General features: G+C 41.2%; 1 protein-coding gene across 1 annotated transcript in view; it reads right to left on the minus strand.

Moving 5' to 3' along the window:
* The window catches only part of Mys45A (SDA1 domain containing protein Mys45A), a 274,404-nt gene extending 254,964 nt beyond the window's left edge, over nt 1-19,440 (minus strand). Inside the window, exon 1 of the mRNA XM_067143006.2 lies at nt 19,372-19,440. The gene's annotated coding sequence lies outside the window, so the exon portion shown is untranslated. The remainder of the gene's footprint in view (nt 1-19,371) is intronic.
* Nucleotides 19,441-20,872: the final 1,432 nt, after the last annotated feature.

Genomic DNA, 20,872 nt, shown 5'->3' on the forward strand with positions numbered 1-20,872 from the left:
GAACTGTAGGCTCACTACTCGTAACTGACTACTCAGCACTCGCCCAAACAACAACAACAAGTGCTCCTGTTCGAGACGAGCCTACTTTTATATACCTGGTGGTGAAGTTCTGGTGTCTTCAGCATGCGGCTATAATAAGACTGTTCTAGTTTCACCTTCCAGAAAATTCAGGGAGGCACCAGACGAAAAGGGCAATACAAGCAAGAAGTTACACGTTACATGCCCGCAGCCCACATATTACAGCTTCCCAACCTCATTCACTCATCCTTTCCAGGATATACCGTACGGGGCTTCACGAGGGCTGACAGTCGCATGACCACTACAGAGAAGTGCATTGGGACAAACACCCAGCCTCGAGACAGAGGAATTAACCAGATACCGTTAAAATACTGATCCGATCAGGAATCGAGCAAATCCTTACATTGAGGGGTGTACGATTAATTAGAGTAGGAGTACATTATGTATTTAACATGGTGATGGCCACATTCGTCACAACACATATCGAGCATAGACATAGGCTAAAAATATAATGAATACAAAAATTTGCTAATTGCTTGAAAACCAGTGAAAATGTGTAACTATGAAAAAGATGAGTGTGCTTTGAGTGATTTGATTTGATTAAAGTTTTTATAACGTTTCTTAATGGCATTTTCAGCTTCATTTAGGTCTTTTTTTTTTTCAATTTGAAATGTGATACTGATATTGTCACAAGATCGCGTTCGTGTTGGTGATTTGTTGACTGCAGTTACTATGATATTATGGTCAGAGAGATCATTTAATAATTATGAAAACATATAGACACAAACAGAAGATTTGCCACTTGGTGCGAGTGGCAAATATGCCAGTTCATAAAGGAATTCTGTTGGATGTAATAAATGAATTGTTTGAATCACGATTTCACAATACTTCTTTAGTGCGAATATCATCTTTGTTTTTATTTTATTTATTTATTTATTTATTTTGCTAGGTGCTTTACGTCGCACCGACACAGATAGGTCTTATGGCGACGATGAGATAGGAAAGGCCTAGGAGTTGGAAGGAAGCGGCCGTGGCCTTAATTAAGGTACAGCCCCAGCATTTGCCTGGTGTGAAAATGGGAAACCACGGAAAACCATCTTCAGGGCTGCCGATAGTGGGGTTCGAACCTACTATCTCCCGGATGCAAGCTCACAGCCGCGCGCCGCTACGCGCACGGCCAACTCGCCCAGTTTTGTTTTTATTACTCTTCATATTGAATTTATGTACTTGTTAAAGAAGCCCGAAGCGCGGCTCCTTGTTCCTTCGGTTCAGAGGTTCCCACGTTAGATTCCTGATCGGATCAGGAATTTTAACGGTATCTGGTTAATTCCTCTGACTCGAGGCTGGGTGTTTGTGTTTGTCCCAATACACTCCTCTTATTATCGAGGCCATGCGACTGTCAGCCCTTTCGGTATTTCCTAGAAGGGATGAGAGAGTGAGTTTGGAGAGCTGTCGGCCGGCCTGCGGGCATGTAACAACTTCTACTGTCCGTTTCGTCTAGTGTCTCAGTGAAATTTCGGGAAGGCGAAACTAGAACACTCGTATTCTGGCGACTTCACGAAGATGCAGGAACTTCCTCACCACAACAGAAGCAGTTAGGACTTGTCAAATAAAGAATGTTTTAAAATGTTGAATAAAGATTCTATCCACTTTATTTACCTGACAAATGGTTCTCATATCTCAGTGGTTATTGCATCAAGAAACGCTATCAATCTACTTAACCATCTGAAGACCTTCTCCCCAAAATAAACTTGAACCACACCCCTGATCACGAGTGTGTAGTGATTGCACATCGGATATCACAAATTTTTCAATATGTATGCCTATACACACCCACGTGAAGTCCGCCCGGTGAGAATAACTACAATTACTCATTTTATGTGGAACGGATACTTGAGTTGATAATTCCACCCACTCATTTTGAGTATTTCCCGTAAATCGTGAACATGAAATCAAAGAATGCCGACGATTGCTTGTTATCGTCAGATGAGTTGATGGCGATTAGTGGAGCAAGTATGTCGTCATAACATTGTGTCAACAGCCTTGACAAAGTTAAGTGTTTGCCAGAACGCACCTAGTTCTGTAACTCAGAACCGTTACGGCAACCAAAAGATAAATATCTTACAGGATGGAGGGATAGCATTATCGTGGTTTGAAACTCTGTATAGAGCAGTTCCTGTGATTCAGAATCCACTTAAGATTTGATTTCGTGGTACATTGAAACCCCTCTAATTTCGACACCTACGGATAGATAAAGAATGTGCTTAATGTAGTGGGGTGTCCATTCTATAGGGAGGGTGTATAGTATTTCAGAAGTACACTAACAATGCAGGAAAGGAAAAAAAAATGAGCTAGTGTGTGCTATATACTATATACACATAATAAAACCAGTGGTTCTGTTAATTGATATACAGTACAGTACGGTACCCTGAATTTCATGGCTACTAAAACCGTAAAAACACAATACAGTATTGTCCTATGTTTTATTTTTCATGTTGTACTGTACAGTACTCACCTTCTACTGCTTAGTGTCAGTCAAAATACTTTGTTTTTATTTTTTTATATTTTTGAACGTGCCCATTCTGATTCAATTTTCTGCCGTAATCCAAATAGAGTTTCGATTATTTCTGGTTCGTTATACACAAAAGCATAACGTTCCAACTCGTTAATACACTGCATAGCTTTTCGATGAGTAGGTGGCTCTTTGAGGACAGCAACTATTCCTTCCTCTTCTGCTGTGACCTTGCATCCGGGAGATAGTGGGTTCGACAGCCTTGAATATAGTTTTCCGCGGTTTTCCATTTTCACACCAGGAAAATGCTGGGGCTGTACCTTAATTAGGGCCACGACCGCTTCCTTCCCACTCCTAGCCCTTTCCTATCACATCGTCGCCATAAGACCTATCTGTGCCGGTGCGACGTAGAACAAATTGAAAAGATCCTCTTCTGACGATAATCTTTCTTCTGAATAAATCACTTTTTGTAACACTCCATCAATCGTTCCAGGAACATCATCGTGGATTTCCAGCACGTTAATGAAATCACTAAAAACAGCAACGTCTGAGAATTCACTGTGAAGGACTTTAGGGAGACATCTCAATTCCTCAGTTAACAAGATGTTATCGGAGATGGTTCTTCCTCCATAGTGATTGGAGAAAATCCTGCATGATGGAAAAGTTTCACAATTGTTTCAGTAGGTACGTCGATCAAAGCACCATGGGTCCAGCGAACTGAGTCGAGGACCGTCACACTCCGCGTAAATTCGATTGCATTTTTACATTTATCTGCTGCATTGACGACGGCCCACATTAACTGTTTCCTGTACAGTAATTTTACAGCTTGAATTATCCGTTTGTCGAGTTGTTGCACTTAACTAGTTAAGTTGGGAGGCACCAATTTTTCTGTGACATTTGATAGATTTAGGTCCACGTGGCTTGTATTCAGTATTTTACGCTTAGCCATCTTCATGTTTAGATTGGGTTCTCTTAACCGTGCACCGAAAATATCATCTGTCATGCAAGCTTTTCTGTTGGGGTGTTAAAATACAGGAAGACTGTGTCTTAACATTATGGTTTTTAAATGGTCCTTGACAGGCAGCATTTTCGATGACAATGCTAAAATCGCTTGCATTAAAACACTACAAAACAGCAAAACAAAATAGTGTTGAACCTATCCAAACTGTCATTTAAGAGCTGCCCAGTATCCAAAAGAAATGTTGCAAAGTTTGGGCTGGGAAGACTTGGGAAAAAGGAGACGAGCTGCTCGGCTAAGTGGTATGTTCTGAGCTGTCAATGGAGAGATGGAGTGTTATGACATTAGTAGACGAATATTCAGTGGTGTCTTTAAAAGAAGGAAAGATCACAATATGAAGATAAAGTTGGAATTCAAGAGGACAAATTGGGGCAAATATTCGTTTATAGGAAGGGGAGTTAGCGATTGGAACAACTTACCAAGAAATATGTACAATAAATTTCCTATTTCTTTGCAATCATAGAAAAGGCTAGGAAAACAACAGATTTGGGTGACTGGCCTAAATTGCAGATCAGAAGTGATTGATTGATTGATTGATTGATTGATTGATTGATTGATTGATTGATTGATTGATTGATTGATTGATTGATTGATTGATTGATTGATTGATTGATTGGGAATTAAACGGTTCATTCAATATATGTCCAATAAAATGGTGTGTCCTGGCTATAGGAGTGTCCAAAGTCAGGAGTATCACTGTATAAGATTGTATGCCTAAGAACGAAATCACGAATAACCGTACGCTCGTTTGCACAGTACAATTCCTGACACATAAAAGGATCGGCAGAACATTTCTATGTCCCAAGTACAAGCAAGCTTGAAAGGAAGAAGTACATTCTCATACGGCTTACTTGGCTAGTTGTCCTACTCGTTGGCTGAATGGTTATCGGACTGGCCTTGTGTTTAGATGGTCCCGGGTTCGATTCCCGGCCGGGTCGGGTTTTTAATCTTAATTGGTTCATTCCAATGGCTCTGGGGCTGGGTATTTATGCTGTCCGGAACATCCCTGCAACTCACAGACCACACATAACACTATCCTCCACCACAATAACACGCAGCTATCTCCACATGGCAGATGCCGCCCACCCTAATCGGAGGGTCTGCCTTACAAGGGCTGCACTCGGCTATAAATAGCCACACGATATTATATTATACTTGGCTAGTTAATAATAAACCGTGTACTCCCATTCCTTTACAGTAAATTTAAATTATATACATGTTTTACAAGTTGCTTGTCATTTTCCTAGCATAATAGAAAAACGTGTTTAATGAAAAAAATGTGAGTTTGACAAATGGAGTAAGACATAAGTAACAGAATCACCAACAAAAACAGTCCTATGAATCTTTTCACTACTGAAGGCACACGATAGACCAATCAGGGCAGTCGCCTGGGTAGCAGATTCCCTATCCGCTGTTTAGCTAGTCTTTCCTTCAATAATAATGCAAAGAAATTGGAAATTTATTGAACATCTCCCTTGGTAAATTATTCCAATCTCTAACTCCTCTTCCTATTTGCCCCACTTTGTCCTCTTCCACAACCTGTTTCTAGTCATTCGACCGGGTCAGGAATGGAATGAATGAAGCCCCTATCTAGCGACGAGGATAGGAAATGTGCTGGTTGCCGAAGCCTATTGCACTCCTCTGGGGCAATGATTAATGAAATGAAATTGCTTTGGAGAGTGTTGCTGGAATGAAGGATGACAGGGAAAACCGGAGTACCCGGAAAAATCCTGTCCTGCCTCCGCTTTGTTCAGCACAAATCTCACATGGAATGACCGAGATTTGAACCACTTTATCCTCTTGAATTCAAAATTTATCTTCATATATGGTGATCTTTCCTGCGTTTAAAAACACTACTCAAATTTATTCGTGTATTAATGTCATTCCACGAAATCTCTCCACTGACAGTTCGGAAGAGACCACTTGTTAGCAGCAGGTCACCTTTCTCCCGAGTCTTCCCAGCCCAAACTTCGCAACATTTTCGTAACGTTACTCTTTTGTCGGAAATCACCCAGAACAAATCGGGCTGCTTTTCTTTGAATTTATTCAGTTCTTGAATCAAGTAATCCTGGTGAGGGTCCCATACACTGGAACCATACTCTAGTTGGGGTCTTACCAGAGACTTATATACCCTCTCCTTTACATCCTTACTACAACCCCTAAACACCCTCATAACCATGTGCAGAGATCTGTACCCTTTATTTACAATCCTATTTATGTGATTACCCCAATGAAGATCTTTCCTTATGTTAACACCTAGGCACTTACAATGTTCCCCAAAAAGAACTTTCAACCCCATCAACACAGTAATTAAAACTGAGAGGACTTTTCTATTTGTGAAACTCACAACCTGACTTTTAACCCCGTTTATCATCATTCCGTTGCCTTCTGTCCATCTCACAACATTATCAAGGTCTTTTTGCGGTTGTTCATAATTTTGTAACCTGTTTATTACTGTAGGCTATACAGTATAACATCATCCCGATTTTTGCGTCATTGAACGGCACTTCTTGTACGAAATCAGGTTTAACAGCACTTCAGTAACGATTGTTTTGTGTACACACAACCACGAAGGAGGAACCAGGTCTCGTCCGAGAAGAATATTATGTGGGTCTCTTTGGCCATTGTAAACATTTTCTAGACTCCACTCACAAAATTACCTGGTTCATATAATTGATGATCATGTGTCACAGTTATCTTATACGGTCTTTAAGTATAATAATTTAGTAGCCTTTTGCACAGACTCACAGATTTGTGCAAGACGACGAAGTGATTTTCGTTAGGAGAATTATCTTCGGTGAGAATCTTAGTCTAACTACTTGCTTTCTTAGTCTGGATACTTATAGTTTCCTGAAAGTGATTATAAATATTGTGGGCTGTTCTATAATTTGGAAGGTCTGCACCCGAGAATTTTCTTGAAACAGTCTTTGAAATTAATGAGCTGACTGGGTCACCGGTTAACACGCATGAATCGTACATAAAGCCACCATGTGCCGTTGAAAACACACGAAATATCCTTATTTACTAATTACTTAATTAAGAAAAGAGCTAAAAACACACAAATTTGGGATGGCATAAGGCACTATCCTCTTCCCGCCCGTGGCAAACGAAGGGAGAGCTCGCCCGCGGGATTTTTTTTGGAACTCTGGGAGTTGAAGATGGGCGAATTTGTTTAGAATTAAGAAATGCTAACAATAAAATTTCAAACCTATACTGATTACCATGATTAGATACTTTATTTCGACAATAACCATCAATCAGTATGTTTTTTTGTTTTGCTATTTGCTTTACGTCGCACCGACACAGATATGTCTTATGGCGACGATGGGATAGGAAAGGCCTAGGAAGTGTAAGGAAGCGGTCGTGGCCTTAATTAAGGTACAGCCCTGGCATTTGCCTGGTGTGAAAATGGGAAACCACGGAAAACCATCTTCAGGGCTGCCGACAGTGGGGCTCGAACCCACTATCTCTCGATTACTGGATACTGGCCACACTTAAACGACTGCAGCTATCGAGCTCGGTCAATCAGTATGTATATCACGTCATAACTTACGGCTTTATTTGAAAATTCACAGCCTGTTTCCAGTCACTCGACCGGGTCAGGAATGAACTGAATGAAGCCCCATCTAGTAGAGAGGATAGGAAGTGTGCCGGCTGCCGAAGCCTGTCGCACGCCTCTGGGGCAATGATTAATGACTGATAGATGAAATGATACTGGAGAGTGTTGCTGGAATGAAAGATGACAAGGAAAACCGGAGTATCTGCAGAAATGTCCCGCCTACGCTTTGTCCAGCATAAATCTCACATGGAGTGACCGGGATTTGAACCACGGAACCCAGCGGTGAGAGACCTGTGTGCTGCCGCTTTGATTTTTTATCCTTTGTTTTTATTATTAGGAAAGATTTTCCCTTAAAACAGTAATCACCACCACCACCACCACCACCTCCTGAGAGTTCAATTCTGGCTCAAAATCTGGTAGCCTATCTAGATGTTGACGAAGATTCTGTTCCGAAACATCACCTGTTTGGTGGTGCTGAAAGAATCATTCTGCTATTCTCTTGTGATATTCAGACAAATTATGTGGAACGCATTTGTAAGGGGTTTTTCTTTATTATAATATTTCAGTAATGTCCTGTAAACTGGAGTTCGTTGACGATTTCCTCACATGTTTTGCGTCGAAGAGCCCCAGAGTATGGAGTACTCTTTTTCCGGTGCTGTCTGTCCTTTGTGGCGTATGGTTTCTTGTGGAGTAGTATTTTACCTCTGTCACCACAGGATCATGGCTAATGTTCTGGAGTGCTCTCTGCCCAGACATTGGCCGGATTGTGCAGGGTTGAATCGAACCCGGGGCCCTTTGAACCGCAAGCCTCAACGCTGACCATTCAGCTAAGAAGTCGGATTATTATTATTATTATTATTATTATTATTATTATTATTATTATTATTATTATTATTATTATTATAGACGTTAAATATATTTACTGTTAAAATTTGAAGTATCTGGTTTGTAACATTTTGCTGTGTATGTCTTTTACTGTCTCATAGTACCTCTGTACGTGTAGAGTGTGCGCATGTGTGTGGGAACGCTCCACCCATGCTTCCCTGTAAGTGAAAATGTAGTTAGTTACCCATCGGGAGGGAGGTAGGGGAAAGACAAGGTAATATTTAACTATGGGTGTGGTTGGTACCCTCTCACTGTACCAGTGGTGTTGTGCGGAGACGCTCTCAAAGGCGGGAGTTCTATCAGGAGGACCACAGTGAATCTTGCATAACTGTTGCTGTAAGTCCGATTCGTAACGATTTCTCAATTTTGAATGTAAAATTGTGAAGGATTGCGCCCGACTCGACTGCGCTTACTGTAGTTCCAGTGTGTCGCGGTAAGACTGATTCATCATCATTATCATCATCATCATCTATTTACCCTCCAGGTTCGGTTTTTCCCTCGGACTTAGCGAGGGATCCCACCTCTACCGCCTCAAGGGCAGTGTCCTGGAGCTTCAGACTCTTGGTCGGGGATACAACTGGGGAGTATGACCAGTACCTCGCCCAGGCGGCCTCACCTGCTATGCTGAACAGGGGCCTTGTAGAGGGATGGGAAGATTGGAAGGGATAGGCAAGGAAGAGGGAAGGAAGCGGCCGTGGCCTTAAGTTAGGTACCATCCCGGCATTCGCCTGGAGGAGAAGTGGGAAACCACGGAAAACCACTTCCAGGATGGTTGAGGTGGGAATCGAACCCACCTCTACTCAGTTGACCTCCCGAGGCTGAGTGGACCCCGTTCCAGCCCTCGTACCACTTTTCAAATTTCGTGGCAGAGCCGGGAATCGAACCCCGGACCTCCGGGGGTGGCAGCTAATCACGCTAACCACTACACCACAGAGGCGGACGATAAGACTGGTTACGAGTTGTAAAGCCAGTTCCATCGTATCTGATTGTTGAACATCCACTCGCTGGGTATTCCGCGGTGCTAACCCGACCTTGATGGAGTCTTAACAACTCTCCGTGACACTGTGCTAAGATCCACTTCACGATGGGATTGGATTGGGAAGGAAGCGGCCGTGGCCTTAAGGTGAAGTCGCAGCATTTGCCTGGTATGAAAATGGGAAAACACGGAAAACCGACAGTGAGATTCGAAGCCACCATCTTCCGAATGCAAACTCACCGCTACGCTACCCTAACAGCACAGCCAGCTCACTTGGTGCTCTGCAGTGTTCTTCAACAAGCATTTCCTATTTTATTACATTTATGACATATTTTAACTCTTATATGTGTTCTAGAATGTTTTCTGTTACATAACTTTACACACTTTCTGTCCGTCCCCATCTCTGGTGAGAAATAGTGTTTACAGCACACTGTATCTTCTGGTACGGGTTTATATAAAGTTTGTTACTCTCATTTTATGCCTCAGCCTCATTCTTGGCTTAGAGTACCGATATACTCGTAATAACTAGTAACACTAGTGATGAATGGTGTGGAAGTTGAATCTGTTAGTGGATACATTTTAGTGGGTTTAATGTCCGGCTCCATGGCTAAATGGTCAGCGTGCTGGCCTTTGGTCACAGGGTTCCCGGGTTCGATTCCCGGTAGGGTCGGGAATTTTAACCATGATTGGTTAATTTCGCTGGCAAAGGGGCTCCTCGTCACAACGCACAGGTCGCCTACAAATCAAAAGACCTGCACCTGGCGAGCTGAACATGTACTCGGACACTCCCGGCACTAAAAGCCATACGCCATTTCATTTCATTTCATTTCATTTCATTTCATTTCATTCAGTGGGTTTGATAGTCTGATATGCAATAACACTTTCTGGCTCGATGAGGAAAGCAATGGGAAACTATATCACTCCTCATTTGTCTACTTCCCTTCTTCAGTGATATCTAGAATACCTACGACGCACTCTGTTTAGGATGCAACCAGACTTAGGACTCAACATACATCAACATGTTACCTTTATTCGTAAATTTTGTGCAGAGAGATTGTTTCTTTCGACAGATAACGCTACAGGTTTGTTTTAAACGGGTTCAACAAATTTTGTGAAAAGCATCGGATCCTAGTGGTGAGAGAAATCAGTTCTTTAATAGGTGAATACATAGTGTCATCTAGAAGTATTCAACAAGCCTGTGTGAAGCAGAAGAGATCAGTACGTTGTCTACTATCGCCAGGAGGTGCAAGCGAGGGAAGTCTGTTCTTGGTAAATGGAGACGATCTTGTGAAGTCTAAGACTCCTGTTATAAGAATGAACCTTCAACTTTGAATAAAGTGCTACATTCGGTATATTTGAATTTCGATTTTGCCAAGTTGCAAGAGGACAACGCTCTACGAACTGTTAAAATCTACAGGACTGCGTGTTTCTGTGTTGGTTTGAAGTGTGGTGTGGTGTGGTGTGGTGTGGTGTGTTGTACTGTCTGTAGATGAAGATAAGGGTATTAAGACGAACACAACCAGTCTCCGAACCAGAGGAATTTACCATACGCAGTTTTAGTCCGCGGTTTAGAATTTGGGAATGTCCGACTCGTTGGCTGAATGGTCAGCGTACTGGCCTTCAGTTCAGAGAGTCCCGGGTTCGATTCTCGGCCGGGTCGGGGATTTTAACTTTCCTTGGTTAATTCCAGTGGCCCGGGGGCTAGGTGTTTTTGCTGTCCCCAACATACCTGTAACTCACACACCACACATAACACTATCCTCCACCACAATAACACGCAGTTACCTACACATGGCAGATGCCGCCCAACCTCATCGGAGGGTCTGCCTTACAAAGGCTGCACTCGACTAGAAATAGCCACACGAAATTATTATTATTAATTTAGGAATCTATCGAACATCGCCCTTGGTAAATTATTCCAGTCCCCATTTCCTCTTCCTATAAACGTGTTTGTCGCCTTAAATTCCAACTTTATTTTCATATTATATTCCCTTCTTTCGAAACACCACTCAATCGTATTTGTTTACTTATGCCATTCCACGCCATCTCTCTACTGACAGCTCGGAACATACCGCTTAGTCGAACAGCTTATTTCCGTTTGCTGCCAAATCTTTTCAGCCCAAAGTTCATAAAAATTTCGTAACAATACTCTTTTGTCGCAAATCACGCAGCAGAGGATCGTGATGTTTTCCTTTGCATCATTTCCAGTTCGCCAATCAAGTCAAGTGTCCCATACAGTGCGAAGTGGAGTTCAACCAATCAGAGAAGATTTCTGATAAAAACAGATCGAAAAGTAATTACAGCACGGTAAAGTGTATTTTTCCGTACATATTTGTACTTTTTTGTTTTATTGCCTGGCTATACCTTAATCGCCGGGGTGAGTGGCTCAGACAGTGTCTTCTGAATCTAACTTGTCAGGTTCGATCCTGACTCAGTCTGGTGGTATTTGAAGGTGCTCAAATACATCAATCTCGTGACTACAGATTTACTGGCACGTAAAAGAACTCCTGATCGAAAAAGTCCGGCACCTGGATGTCTCCGAAAACCGTCAAAAGTAGTTTGTTGGACGTAGAAAACAATAACATCATTATTTATTGTGTCGTAAATAAGGTCACGGCCGCTGCCTACCCATTCCTAGTCCTTTGCCATCTTTGCATCGCCAAAATCTTCTATGTGTTAATACGACGTCAAACCAGTAAAAATAAATCATTTTCCAATAGATAAATATCACATTTATCGCAGTAAATCTTAGAGTTCGTATTACCTTCATTAATCCAAGACCAGAGGACTATGTTAACGACTGTGGTAGCTTAGTGGACTATTCACTCCTTTAAACAACATTAATTTCGATGTTTTATTACAACATAATCCCTTGTACACCTCATATCACAACAAAACAATAAAACTCCATGCATGAGTCAAACATTAATTATTTGCGTCGCGACGAATCAAAACTAAAATTAATTTAATTCAATTTAAAATAGGTGATTTCACCACAGTATGAAATTAAATATTGCACACGACGGCTATTAAAGTGATAAGCTACTTGTAACGTAAAATCTCACTTTCTCTGTGTGTTACGTAGTTAACTAACCACTGGCAAAAATGAGTGCGATTGGACGAGGCGAAAGAGTGATTGAATGGGTTGCTATATTTCTAGAAAATAGAAATCAGAGAATTAGAATAGGCGTACCTTTGTCTGACCCTCTAATAATTAAGAGGGGAATTCGTCAAGGCAGTATTATTGTACCTGTATGTTTTCTTATACGGTATATATAAATTATACGAGTATGGAAATGGAATCGGAGATAAGGCCTTTTGCGGATGATGTTATTCTGTATAAGGTAATAAATAAGTTACGAGATTGTAAGCAACTGCAAAATGACCTCGATAATGTTGTAAGATGGACAGAAGGCAATGGTATGATGATAAACGGGACTAAAAGTCACGTTGTGAGTTTCACAAATAGGAAAAAGTCCTCTTAGTTTTAATTACTGCGTTGATGAAATGAAAGTTCCTTATGGGGACCACTGTTAAGTACCTAGGTGTTAATAACTTCTAAGGAAAGATCTTCATTGGGGGTAATCGCATAAATGAGATTGTAAATAAACATGGTTATGAAGGTGTTTAGGGGTTGTAGTGAGGATGTAAAGGAGAGAGCATATAAGTGTCTGGTAAGACGCCAATTAGAGTATGGTTCCAGTGTACTTCAGCAAAGCATTTGACTCTGTAGACCATGAGTTGCTACTATCCAAACTTTATCACCTAGCGTTCTCCTACAGTACTCTGAGATGGTTGGGAGCTTATTTACACGAACCTCAACAACGTGTCGTCAATCAAGGTACATTTTCTTCGTGGCAATATGTGAAAAGAGGGGTCCCACAAGGGTCAACTCTTGTTCCTTTGCTATTTTCTGTCTGTATCAACGACCTAGCTAAACAGCTGACACATTGTAAACGTCACGTCTATGCTGACGACGTACAATTTTACATCCATGCAAAACCAACAGACGTTTCGACAGCAATCGAGCAAATTAACATGGATCTAGAGGCCATAAGTAAAGGGTCTTCCCAGCATGGACTTATTTTGAACCCAAAAAATCTCAAACCATTGTAATTGCCCACCCAAGACTTATTTCCAGTAATTTCCGCATGTTCATCCCTGACGTACGACTTTGCCCTTTTGCAAGAGCGTAAAAAATCTCGGAGTAACCATTGACCAGCACCTCTCGTGGACGGATCAGACAATATCTGTGAGCAGACGAGTTTTTGCCATGTTGCACACATTAAACAATTTCGAATTTACTTTTCTGTTCAGTTTAAAGATGAAACTAGTTGAAACCCTCGTTCTCCCAATATTAGAGAGACGCGAAAACCGAGCTTCGCGATAAACTACAACGTGCACAGAATGCCTGTGTAAGATTTATATATAATCTGAGATTTTCAGATCATGTTACCCAGTCTTACGTCGACCTCGGATGGCTACGTCTTGAAAACAGACGCAAGCTGCATACCCTGACTTCTTTGCACCGAATCCTTACACTACAATCCACAACTTATCTGTATGAACGATTTCATAGCCTTTCTGAACACCATGAAAAAAACACCAGAGCGCAGAGCTTGACATTGGTCGCTATTCATAAGCATAAATCCTCAACCTACAATAATTCATTCACTGTTATGGCCAGCCGTGAATGGAACTTCCTTCCGCAGGAGGTCAGAGGGATATCAAACCACAGAAGATTTAAAAGTAGGTGCTCAAAATATCTGTATGAAACGAGCTCGTAGCGCGACAGTCCTTTTCTTCTTTTTCATCTTCTTCCTCTTAGCTTTCTTCTCCTCATGGTCATTCTTCTTCTTCTTCCTATTATTATTGTTATTATTATTATTATTATTATTATTATTATTATTATTATTATTATTATTATTATTATTGTAATTCGTTGTATGCTGTATTTTAATTTCTTCGTAGGAAGCAAAATATTAATTTATATTGTGTATTATAATAAATACTTGTATGTACAGTAGGATAGCATAGTACCATAGTAATTTGTTTCAGTCTCTTCATTTATTCAGTATTTTATATACTTTTTATGTTATTTATGTATTTCACTGGTTAAGTGTAAGACAGGGACACTTGTCCCTAACTTTGCCAGTTAAAATAAACCCTATCTATCTATGTATCTATCTATCTATCTATCTATCTATCTATCTATCTATCTGTGGCACTTCACCAGGACTACTTGATTCAAGAACTGGAAAAAATCCAAAGAAAAGTAGCTTGATTTATTCTGGGTGATTTCCAAGAAAAGAGTAGCGTTACAAAAATGTTGCAAAGTTTGTGCTGGGAAGGCTTGGGAGAAAGGAGATGAGCTGCTCGACTAAGTGGTATGTTCCGAACTGTCAGTGGAGAGAGGGCGTGGAATGACATTAGTAGACGAATAAGTCTGAGTGGTATTTATACAAGTAGGAAAGATCACAATATGAAGATAAAGCTGGAATTCAAGAGAACAAATTGGGACAAATATTAATTTATAGGAAGGAGAGTTAGGGATTGGAATAACTTACCAAGGGAGATGTTAAATAAATTTCCATTTTCTTTGGAATCATGTCAGAAAAAGCTAGGAAAACAACAGATAGAGACTCGCCACCTTAACGATCATGGCCACCAGGCGGGCGGATTAACGGTATAAATTCTGTAACTTAAACATTGATGCTTTCACGTCCCGTACTCGTAGACATGATGTGGACTTTTGGGCTTATGTCGTGTCAAGAAACTCTTTATATTTCGCATAGAAGCTCCGCGTCTTCAAAAGAAAATCTCGACTGTTCACGAGAAAGACTTTTACAATAATGATGGTTTGAATTTAAGAATATTTTACCATTGGAGCTGTAGTGGTTCGCTCGTTCGTCACCAGGTGGCTATACCTAGGTAGAAAGTTGCTGTTGTTGCTTGCTTGTTGTTTAAAGGGGCCTAACATCTAGGTCATCGGCCCTGGGTAGAAATGAAAGGGAAGAGAACTACCTACGTAAATCCTTAATGGCTGGCAACCACGTATTACTTAATTGATAGCCAGTGTCCCTGTTGAATTTGTTAGGGTTTTTACGTATTTCCACAGCTTCCCGTATAATCCTAGACCCGTAGTGTTTAGTGTGGGTAAGAGCTCGAACATCTTGACCTGACAATAGGGCGTGCTCAGCTATTGCTGACGAGTCTGGCTGGTTGAGACGGACATTTCTTTGGTGTTCCTTGATGCCAGTCCCAATAGACCGGCATGTTCGGCCAATGTTTACCTTGCCGCAAGTACAGGCAATTTTGTACACCCCAGGGTGTAATAGTGGAGACAATTTATCCTTGCTTGTACCTGAACTATGAACAACTTTTGTGACGGTCCCAAACACGGTTTTTATATTATGCTTGCGAAGGACCTTGGCAATTCTGTCTGTGGTGTTGTAAATGTAAGGCAGGTAGGCAATTCTCTTCACTTCTTCTTTCTGTGAGCTTTGATTAGTTGTCCTTCTGGTATGCACGGCTCTATGAGTCTGTATATCATTGTAATCATTACCCTTGAACGTGACTTTGAGTGTGTCCATCTCCTCCTGGATATTTGATGGCTCACAAATTCGTGTCGTTCTCGTGGCGAGTGTCGTGAGAATGCCCTATTTTTGTGCTGGATGGTAGTGAGAAACTGCCTGCAGGTAACAATTTTTGTGATTTGTCGAGACTTTCTTCTGAAGTTGCAGAGGAAAGTTCTCTGTGAAACGTGAAGAGTTTCGCCCTGTTTTCCTGATACGGTATAAGCTCAAAAGCCCATAACCTACCTACAAGTATAAATTGTGTATGTAAGAAGCAGGATTGAATTACAATTCATCATTTTGTGCTCGGTGCGTCTACAAAATTATATCTTTTTCTGAAACTTCTGTCACTGATTCTCAACCTATGGAGGTGGTTACCCTGAGGAGTACTGTAATTTATGCGCTCGAGATGTTAAGGAAGAAAAGAAACAAGCATTATGATGATACGTGATGAACAGCGTGACAATTGCTGAGCCCCGTTACCATGGCAACAAGCGACATTCTCTTATGCCAGGCTTCTCACTATAGGTTGTCCTGTACGACTTCACTACAGTAGTTGAACTCTTGTTCTGTTTCGACTTCGACGGTAGGCCTATTAGTTTTCATTTTCGATTTTTTCGAACGATCGTGTGTCTTCCTTCTTCTTTTCTATTTAGTGCTATAATCATGTCTGCGCGTGAAGAAAAAGGAGAGGGAAGGAAATGCGTTGACAACGGATGAGAATAGGTGTGTCGTACACAGAGGAAGAGCTTCCCAGGCCGCGTGCTGGGTCTGGTTTCAGACACAGGCGGCTTGTTACGCAAGATAGGGGAGGAACACATCGTCAGCAATTTTAGGTGAGATATGGTATCAGTTCTCACGTGTCGAGGCTGGTGGATGCGTCAAAGGGTTCGGGAGCTTGTGTTCCATATGGGGTTGACGCAGCGACCAGTCTACTAACAATAATTTTAAGTGGTGGGTAGGAGTAGGTGATTGGGATAGTTTGTAGTGCGGTGGCATCCTGCATGTGTATTGGCTATCCGCGTCCGTGTGGGGTGTTACTGAATAGACGTAGAGGTAGTTAATTGAGTTAAGTAGTTTTAAGAGAGATGTAGTGGCATTTTTTTTTCGGTTCTGTCTTTATTACCTGTAAGCCGATGGTGTATACTAGGGTGGGTAATAAAGATATGTATGTATGTATGTATGTATGTATGTATGTATGTATGTATGTATTTAGTGCTATAAGATGGTATGGTTACATAGTTTTACTCTCCCTTACCACCACTTGCATACGAATCCTCGTCAGAGTAAGGTTTTGCACAAAAAAATCCTGAAAGTACATCACAATGATTGTTTCCAGCTTAAGTGATTTGTTATCATATGATCCCTGTGTCGGGCAACATAACCAGCAAATATCAAGTACCGGTACAACAGTAAAATGACGGGGAATATTAATTGTAAACAAGTTTTAGATCTTATCTCTGCCTAATCCAGAGGTGTGTGTGCTCACATGAATCACGTTCTCGGTAAAAATAGTCCACGTGATAACGTTAATCGCTGTTTCACCTCAACGTGTCAGTCATTTTCCTGTTACTAGAATTCCCATTTACTGCGCTCGCAGGTGACATGACGAACGAACTTGACGTACCGTAATTAACTTCACTCCTACCACGATAAGGAGGTTGCTTACCAACTGGCTCCCGAACAATAGCCAAGTATTATCGAGGTAAAATGTAAACATAACGAACAACAGCTGAGTTTTATACAGGTGAAATGTAAACATATCTATTGGGTCCCGAACAACAGCTGAGTTTTATACAGGTAAAATGTAAATATACACACTGGGTTCCGAACAACGGCTGAGTTTTACAGAGGTAAAATTTAAACATATCTACTGGATCCCGAACAACAGCTGAGTATTACGCACGTAAAATGTAAACATATCTACTGGGTCCCGAACAACTCTTGAGTTTTACACAGGTAAAATGTAAACATACAGAGTTGCTCCCGAACAACGGATGAGTTTTACAGAGGTAAAATTTAAAGTATTCTACTGGGTCTCAAACAACAGCTGAGTTTTACACAGGTAAAATGTAAACATGCACACCTGGTCCCGAACAACAGCTGAGTTTTACACAGGTAAAATGTAAACATGCACACCGGGTCCCGACAACGGCTGAGTTTTACACAGGTAAAATGTAAATATACACACTGGGTCCCGAACAACAGCTGAGTTTTACACAGGTAAAATATAAACATGCACACCTGGTCCCGAACAACGACTGAGTTTTACACAGGTAAAATGTAAATATACACACTGGGTCCCGAACAACATCTGAGTTTTACACAGGTAAAATGTAAACATGCACACCTGGTCCCGAACAACGACTGAGTTTTACACAGGTAAAATGTAAACATATCTACTGGGTCTCGAACCACAGCTGAGTTTTACAAAAAAGAAATATTTTGACAGCTGTCGCAATTCTTTCTGTTCTCTGGCTTATAGACAGGTATGGAGCCCACCAAGAGTACTTAGAATTGAATGTTCTGAAAAGTTCTTATCTATTTTCCTAACTCTAGCAGTTTTCCAGGAGAGAGAGAGAGAGAGAGAGAGAGAGAGAGAGAGAGAGAGAGAGAGAGAGAGCGCTTTTTTGTGTTTTTGTGCCTGCTTCATTAGATAAAATCCACAATAACCCATAAAGTGTTGATCTTACAAACCAAAGGATCATGCATACTGTACATGATTATATTCTACAGATATTTTAATATCCATTTTCTTCTTTACCCTTAATGGTTTTCCTGAACTAGTGTACTTTTATGCGTTACAGGAACATTTCGAGTTAGCACAGGATGTTCGCACGTCCGGTGCGGAGTTTGATAAGCTGTGGGTTAAATGCCTGGTCCAGTATTCTAAAAACCCTCGAAGATCTTCAGAAAACGAACTATGGAATTAGTAATATAATTTATTAACGATCATTTATATATGTTAAAATATGTATTTTCGATCAGTAGTATCGCCTCTAAGAAGTATTTAAGAAGACTCGTTTTCTGTACGGCTGATTCAGCAGGTCTCAGCTCGCCGACACAGATAGGTCTTATAGCGACGATGGGACAGGAAAGAGCTAGGAGTTGCCTTAATTAAGGTGTGACGGTAATTCGAGACTATCACGCCTACATATAATAATAATAATAATAATAATAATAATAATAATAATAATAATAATAATAATAATAATAATAATAAAGTAATAAAAATATGAATAAAGTAATACCGGTAGTAAATAATAAAAACACTTAATAATATGAATAAGGACATAGAAAATGACGCAGTGGCGGTGAATTCACATCAAAACGTGGAAACGTGACGAATATCCATCGATACGCAATATTAAATCAAATACAAGGGAGCACTTACAGGCCTAAAATGACAACTAAGAGAGGAAAGTGGAAGGTGCTTGGAACCCTATGAGGTCTATGGGAACGTATAACGTTATGGGGAGAAAAGACTTACAAGAAACACCCTCTAGCTCAACTATGTTAAAAATAACAACGAAAAATTATAAAACAAAGTTAAATCACAAAGCAGCTGATACTTAACGCTTTTGACAAACAGATACAATTACGAATCCAAAAACACAAATTAATGAATTGTTGAATTTTAAAAAAAAAGGTGAAAGACTTGAAATTATAAACAGCGGGAATCTAGGGCGAACTCGGACACGTTAAATTTAAAACTAATAAAAAAGACATTAAGCAAGGAAATCCCGAAATACCAAAGTAATAAATTACATTACAGGAAACCAGAAAACATTGAGATTAACATTGAAATAACACTGAAATAACACTTACCGCGGAGAGACAGGAGTTCCCGAGGGAAGCCCTCGAGCTTGCGCTCGCTAGGGCGGTCGGATGTAAATGACGCCGAGCTCACGCATCAAAATTCCGAAACCGGCAGAAAGTCCGGAAATGGCCCGATCACAACCGACCAATGGGTAGTGATGGGCGAATGATACGGAAGTTCCAGCAGGCTCGAGTCGGCCCGATACGCTACGTAGGCTCGATGCCGTATCGAACCTGTTCGAACTGTCAGGCGACACCACACATCGACTAAGCGGAGCGCGGACGGAAAATTCGTCCTATTAGATTACTACTAGGTACACTCAGTATATTTATGTGTGTGTGTGTGGGGGGGGGGGTGAACACAACGTTCTCAGTGAACGGAAAGAGCATTTGTTTAAGTCTTTCTGGCAGTACGAACAACAGATTGGTAATATTTATTTCGTTAATATGTACCTTTGCATTTTACATTTTGTCCGCTCTTTAGAAATACGTTTTTGTATAATTTTTTCGTGTTTTGCAGGCTTAATGTTATTAATCATTACTTTCAAGTACCGATAGTCAACATGTTTTTCGTATGCTACGAGCTATTATTTTCTCATTAATAATTAGTAATACATTATTATTTTATTTGCTATTGGCTTTACGTCGCACCGACACAGATAGGTCTTATGGCGACGATGGGACTGGAAAGGGCTATGACTGGGAAGGAAGCGGCCGTAGCATTAATTAAGGTACAGCCCCAGCATTTGCCTGGTGTGAAAATGGGAAACCACGGAAAACCATCTTCAGGGCTGCCGACGGTGGGGCTCGAACCCACTATCTCCCAATAATGCATTATTATGTCCGCCTCTGTGGTGTAGTGGTTAGTGTGATTAGCTGCCACCCCCGGAGGCCCGGGTTCGATTCCCGGCTCTGCCACGAAATTTGAAAATTGGCACGAGGGCTGGAACAGGGTCCACTCAGTCTCCGGAGGTCAACTGAGTAGAGGTGGGTTCCATTCCCACCTCAGCCATCCTGGAAGTGGTTTTCCGTGGTTTCCCACTTCTTCTCCAGGCAAATGCCGGGATGGTACCTAACTTAAGGCTACGCAGGTGAGGCCGCCTGGGCGAGGTACTGCTTATCCTCCCCAGGTGTATCTCCCGACCCAGAGTCTGAAGCTCCCGGACACTGCCCTTGAGGCGGTAGAGGTGGGATCCCCAGCTGAGTTCGAGGGAAAAACCGACCCTGGAGGGTATGCAGATTAAGAAAGAAAGAAAATACATTATTATAATAGACGAATTTGTTATTACTTCAGACAGAGCAGACAATGGCCGGTAGAAAAAGGTCATGGACTTGGGACTACTTTGAAGAGCTTCCAGACAAACGAGTAAAATGCACTTGATGTGATAAAATATTAAAACGATAGTAAAAATACATCGACGATGATAAGATACTTAAAAATTCATAATATTCGTCCTTCGTCGAATGACACCATTCCAAACGAAGGGGAGACACCTCCACGTAAACGACG

This window comes from Anabrus simplex, chromosome 3 (genome assembly GCF_040414725.1).
Source record: "Anabrus simplex isolate iqAnaSimp1 chromosome 3, ASM4041472v1, whole genome shotgun sequence".
NCBI classification, from domain to species: Eukaryota; Metazoa; Arthropoda; class Insecta; order Orthoptera; family Tettigoniidae; genus Anabrus; species Anabrus simplex.